At 39.9% G+C, this 6,305-nt stretch overlaps 1 pseudogene; it reads right to left on the bottom strand.

Annotated features, from left to right (window-relative positions):
• Positions 1-5,521: 5,521 nt before the first annotated feature.
• LOC103020937 (transcription initiation factor TFIID subunit 12-like) lies at positions 5,522-6,068 on the bottom strand (annotated as a pseudogene).
• Positions 6,069-6,305: the final 237 nt, after the last annotated feature.

The raw sequence follows: 6,305 nt of genomic DNA, 5'->3' as shown, positions 1-6,305 counted from the left end.
TGGTTGGCAAATTTGAGTCCTGACTCTGACCCTTAGTACCCATATTATTTGGGGATAGTTGCTCAAATTCTGTGAGCTCCAGTCTGCTTGGCTATCAAATAGAGATAGTAATATTTAATTTGTAAGGTTGATTTGAGAATCAGTGATCACATGTCAAAGCACCTGGCAAAACTTATACTCACCAAAGAACACTGTTCTATCATAGAGGAGAGAAATGGGAGCTAATATTGGGAGTATGACTAAGAGTTTGTTCTGGGGGAAGAAAATGATTTAAAAGGCCAAATTTAAACAATTATCAGAAGGGGCCTCAAACATAAGAACCCAGACGGTCCCAAGAAGCATTCTCTATCCCCCCCTTATCTCCTCATAGTGCTTCCAGCCCCATTTCCTTTCTAATGAAATACAGCATAATGGTCTAGCAGGAAGGGCTCAGCATGAAGGTCTGTCCATGCTTCCCAAGGGGTCAGTCTCCTTCTTTCCCAAAGATATACCAGAAATTTCTACATAGCTTTTTCCTCTACCTCACTCACTACTAGTGAAGTCCATGGTAAGGCATGCCTACCCCATGTAGAACTTACTTTTTTCCAGTTAACCTGTTATACCTGTTGCCCCTTGTGCTCTCCTATCTCTGTCCCTTTGCTCAGGCTGTTTCTTCCATCTTGAAACCCTCCCATTCTTTTCTTGCTAGAAAATCTATACTTGTTTCAGGGTCCATATCAAACTTCAATTCATCTTTAGAGTTTCCCCTGACAGATTTCTCTTTCTTTGGATACCTCTTAGCATATTATGCCTATATCAAAGTCTTATCAATGAAAAAAATGTTGCCTGCCATATCAGTAAACAAAGGATGTTGCCACCATCAAGCCATCACATTACACCCATCCCTGACAGTGAGCCCTAAAGGAACTCAGGATAGAAACAGGATGCCCACCATGTAGCAGTCAGCTGCTGCAGCCACCCCTAATGACAGTGCATCCTGAGAAGACTCAGGATGAGAAAGCACAGAATACTGGCCCCAGATAGCTCAGGTGCATATCAAAGGAATGATTTCAGTGAGCCCAGACTCTTGCATCTTCCCATAGATAGAAAAGCACTAAATTCCTTAACTTGAGATATCTGGTTTTCTTTATTTTTTTAAAAATCTGTATTGGAGTATATAATTAACAGCAATCTTTTGAAGTTCCAACTACCTGGTCTTTGTTGCAAAAACTCCTATTTATCCTGGCTCCTCCCTTACCTCTTCTGAGCAGTCTCTCAGAGCTATCTGAGATGCGGTGTCCTGGGCTTAAGTCCTCAGTTTTGTCTGCCAAATAAAACATGAAAAGATGCTCAGCAGCACTAATCATTAGAGAAATGCAAATCAAAACTACAATGAGGTATCACCTCACACCAGTTAGAATGGGCATCATCAGAAAACCTACAAACAATAAATGCTGGAGAGGGTGTGGAGAAAAGGGAACCTTCTTGCACTGTTGATGGGAATGTAAATCGATACAGCCACTGTGGAGAACAGTATGGAGGTTCCTTAAAAAACTAAAAATAGAATTACCGTATGACCCAGCAACCCCACTAGTGGGCATATACCCTGAGAAAACCATAATTCAAAAGGACACATGTACCCCAATGTTCACTGTAGCACTATTTACAATAGCCAGGTCATGGAACAACCTAAATGTCCATCAACAGATGAATGGATAAAGAAGATATGGTACATATATTGAATGGAATATTACTCAGCCATAAAAAGAAATGAAACTGGCTCATTTGTAGAGATGTAGATGGACCTAGAGTCTGTCATACAGAGTGAAGTAAGTCAGAAAGAGAAAAACAAATATCATACATTAACACATATATGTGGAATCTGGAAAAATGGTACAGATGAACCTATCTGCAGGGCAGGAATAGAAAGGCAGACATAGAGAACAGATGTGTGGACACAGTGGGGAAGCGGAGGGTGGGATGAATTGGGAGACTAGGTTTGACGTATATATACTACCATATGTAAAATAAATAGCTGGTGGGAACCTGCTGTATAGCATAGGGAGCTCAGCTCAGTGCTCTGAGAAGACCGAGATGGCTGAGATGGGGTGGGGGGAGGTTCAAGAGGGAGGGGATATATGTATAGTTGATTCACTTCACTGTACAGCAGAATTTAATACAACATTGCAAAGCAATTATACTCCAATAAAAAAATAAAAACATAATCCTCAGCTTTCAGGTTGTGCGTTTTCTTTTCAGTTGACAATCTTATTTCCCATTAGTCTAGAAGCCCCCTGAGGTGGTGACTATGTCTTTCATATTCTCCACAGTGCCCTGCACAGCATGTTCTTCCTAATATGTGTTCGAAATTTTATTTCGCATATTAGACTTTATTTCAAGAATTAATTCACGTCTTTGCAGTAAACTGACATTCGTCTTCAGTGTGAAAATCACAACAATGCTAAATATTTGCATTCCCATGAAAGTAAACATTGAATGGGAAAAACTTTCTTTTTTTCTCTTTTTCTTGCCTTTGAAACATTTTTTTTCCTTTTTGTGTTAGAACCAAGAATGCATATTTAGTTTTCTGACTCTATTTAATGCCTAAAGCATTTTAGTAGAATCACAATAGTCCTGGAAGGAACTTTAAAGGGTGAAGTAAGGTACTCTCTTATTTCTAAATGAGACTATAATTAACTCTCCCTAAAAAAGTGAATACCTTTAGTCTCTTAAGAATTTGCTTTAGAAAAGAACTGAATTAGAAGGTAAGGTAGAGTAGGAAAACTCAGTCTTTCATCCCTGATTACCCCTCTCCTGCTCCAACAGTTCCTGTCTTTATTGTGATCATCTCTGTGAGGCTTTCTGCTGTTCTCAAGAAGAATATGCTTGAGGAGAATACAAATTTTTTTCTGATAATTTTGGTTGCTATTTCCCCCCTTCAAGTTCAGAGAATGGCATTCCCTTTATAGTCTTTAAAATAGTTCCCTGGACAAGCACATTTGTCTCTAATAGGCATCAACTATTAGGCTGCAGCAATTTTTCATTTGGGGTAAAGTCACTGCATAGAACAACCACTGAGGCAAAGCAAAATGTTAGAATGTGAGGACCTTAGGGCCTTAAGAGGTCTTCTAATTCATTCCTCTGACTTCATGTATCAACACACAATCCATCACAAGGGAGACTCCTATGTTTCAAGATTTCAGGGGAAAAATCAAATCTCCATTGTTAACTGGTTTCTAACTTCATTGGGTTATATGCCACAAGTCACTATGCTGTTTTCTGGTGGTGATGGTGGTGGTATGGTTTAATTTGGCTTACTTAAGTTAGATTTGTTTTGTTCCTTGCCAATCTCTTGTTTAAATTATTTAATTATTCTTCAGCATTTATTTCCTAACTCAAGTCCATGATACCAATACTTGCTCAGAAATCATGCTTGTCTACTCTTTAACTATCTGGTTAACGCCTTCTGATCTGCCTCTATATTGTCCTCACCCTCTTTGGGTACTACCAGAAGGCATAGTAAATCAATATATAAGTGTAGGTGAATTAGCTACTGTACTTTTCTCCTTGTAAGTAATTACAGCTTCATACTTTTACTGCACGTATCCTACCTGTTAATGTTCGCACCACAGATTTGTCAAAGTCTGGTCAAGCTTCAAACTAGATTCAGATGTTACGATCTCAAGTGAATTAATTGCTCCCTCTCCTGTGTTCCAGTTGCTCTTCATGCTTACCTCTATTAGATTACATATATTATATTCTTATTTTTAGACACATATCTGTTTCTTATACCTATTAAAATACCAACAGTCAAGACAGCAACTGGGAAAATACCTGTTTAGGTTAAATGCTTAATTAATATGAAAAAAACAAAGGATGCAAGAAAGAAAATTTGTTTAGAACTGGAAGAGATCACAAAGATTATCAAGTTTAACCATATTTTATGAACAGGAAAAGTCAGACAATAAGAAATTAGGTGAGCCAAAGCCAGATGCCTAGTGAGAGCCTGTTGCAGACATTTTGAATCTGGGGGCACCAAGTGCTTATTTCCCAGTTTATTTGGTAAGAGCACTCTGACTTTAGATCCTCGCCCTTACAGAACTTTTACTTGAACTCTTAAGGGAAGAGGAGATTTTCTATCTGCGAGTCTTGAGCCTGGGAAGATTCAGGACAGGAGCTGTTGGCAGCCAATGTGTCACCATTTGGAGTGTGAGAATAAAGTCAACACAGAGCAGACAAAAGCTTGAAGAGAGATTGGGTGCACTGATGCTTCTTAAATCCTTGAATCAAGACAATTCTGTAAAACAAATAGTTTTCCTTTTTTACTTAAGTTTGACTTGGCCTTTCTGACTTGGGTCCTAACTAAAATCATGTAGGGTTTGAACTAAAGTACAAGTCTTCTAACTCTTAACCTGTACTCTTTTCACTACCTCAATATTGCCTGCTCCCCTCCTCAATATCTCTTTCCTTTTCCTTTATCGATCAAACAACAAATCTTCTCTAGCAATTATGCCCTCAGGTAGGAAACTTCCAGCTTTTAAAGACAACCTTGGTATCTTTGCATGGCCCTGCACCTGATGGATGGAAGGATTACCTCACCATACCTATGTAGCTAGATCCCTATTTATCCATCCCCAAAACGTGTTTGCTATTTAAGAAATAAAAGTACAACCTCCAATATTCCCAGAGCCTTCAATCTCATTTCAAATGTGTTCCAGTTTCTATTTATTCAGAGTTGAAAACTAGAGCGCTAGGGAACCCTGAGTTCTGGTACATACATATGTATGATCTTATCAATGCAGAGGCAGAAATTCTATGCATCCAGAAAGCCCTGAGTCAGAGGTGGTTCCTAGATATTGTTGGAATTGATTTCCTCAGGTTGTTAAGGTGACTTTTGTGACCTTACCACTGTAGCAGAAAGGGTCACATTCGCTCAGTGACTGATCTAGTGGCCATGTGGAAACACAGATCAAACTTTTGTCTTCCCTGGCTAGGTTGGTAACAGCTAAACTAAACCAGAGAGAAATCCCACATCCAGAAATCAGCACTGTACTCTGACATATAGTTAATATTTTAAAAATAAAATATAATTAAGTCTGCTAAAGTTTTCTGCTGAGCCTGGGAGAAACTTGCAACCACTGAAGAGGAGAGATGTGAGAAGCAATTTATATCATGGCAGTTTAAGATTCAAAAATATTTTACACCATAAGGTATATGTAGAATATTCATTCCAACATTGTAGGAGCAAGTGAATCAAAAGAGCCTAAGTTCCCACCAGTAGGAAGCTGGTTAAGTAAATTATGATACATACCTCCGTGCACTTCTATAGAGATATTAAAATGAAGAAGACTGGTCTCTATGTCCTAATATGAAATTGTCTCTAAGACATCTTTTTTTTTTTTTCTGGGGTAGGGGGCTTTATTCTTTTGGTAGATCCTGTCAGTCATTATAGATATTGCCGCACTGCTAATAAAAATATATGCTTCTCTGTAAAGCATTAAAAAAGAAAAATCCAAGGATGAGATAGCTGAGGTCTCAGCTCAAGTATCTCCAAATACATTGTTGTCCATTCCCTGACCTTTCCGTGTGTTATTTCTTGGTTGTTTTCCGGATCAATGCCATTCTCTGTTTGTGAGCTTCTGTGGTGCAAGCTTTTTTGTAGGGTCGGATTTCTTCAGAGCCAAACCCTGGGATCCACATGTTCCACTGGCGTTCTAGATGCAGCTGGACATCTTTCACCTCCAGGGTGCTGGACTTGCGATGCCGAGCAAGTTGGTAGGCTGCTGTCACCGCGCTCGCGATAAATCATCAGCAATCTGCAGTAGCATCTCCTCCACATCTTCATCCCATTGCTCATTAGGATCCACTTCTCTTACTAAGTCTTGTGATTTCTTCTTGGTCAATACCTGATCGTTTTCAGGGCTGAGACACCCTCCCGTCCCAGTAGCGCCTGGGATCTTTACCACTGTAGTGCTATTGGCCATGGAGCTTTGTGGAGGGGTGCTAGCGGGATCCGGTTTTATTGATGAGAGATTGGACCGGTTGATTGGGGCTGAGGGGCCAAACTGGTTCATAATCTAACGCGCTTTGGACTACAGCTCATAGAGCTTATCGAGATCTTGTTTCTTTCTGGAGCTATGAGGACCAAGCCCAATCAAAGGCAGCAGCGTCTATGTCCCCATGATATGCGGAGACTGCCCCAGTGAAGCGCTCATCTCAGCAGCCAGTCCGACTGTTTGGCCCTCCCCGAGTAAGACATCTTTTTAAGTGAAGAAAAGCAAGGGGCAGGAGAGTGTGAATAGGAAGCAACTATTCATGTTAAAAGA

This window comes from Balaenoptera acutorostrata, chromosome 2 (genome assembly GCF_949987535.1).
Source record: "Balaenoptera acutorostrata chromosome 2, mBalAcu1.1, whole genome shotgun sequence".
Classification (NCBI taxonomy): domain Eukaryota; kingdom Metazoa; phylum Chordata; class Mammalia; order Artiodactyla; family Balaenopteridae; genus Balaenoptera; species Balaenoptera acutorostrata.
Note: the sequence above shows the minus strand (reverse complement) of the source record. Positions and strands in the feature narration are given on the sequence as shown.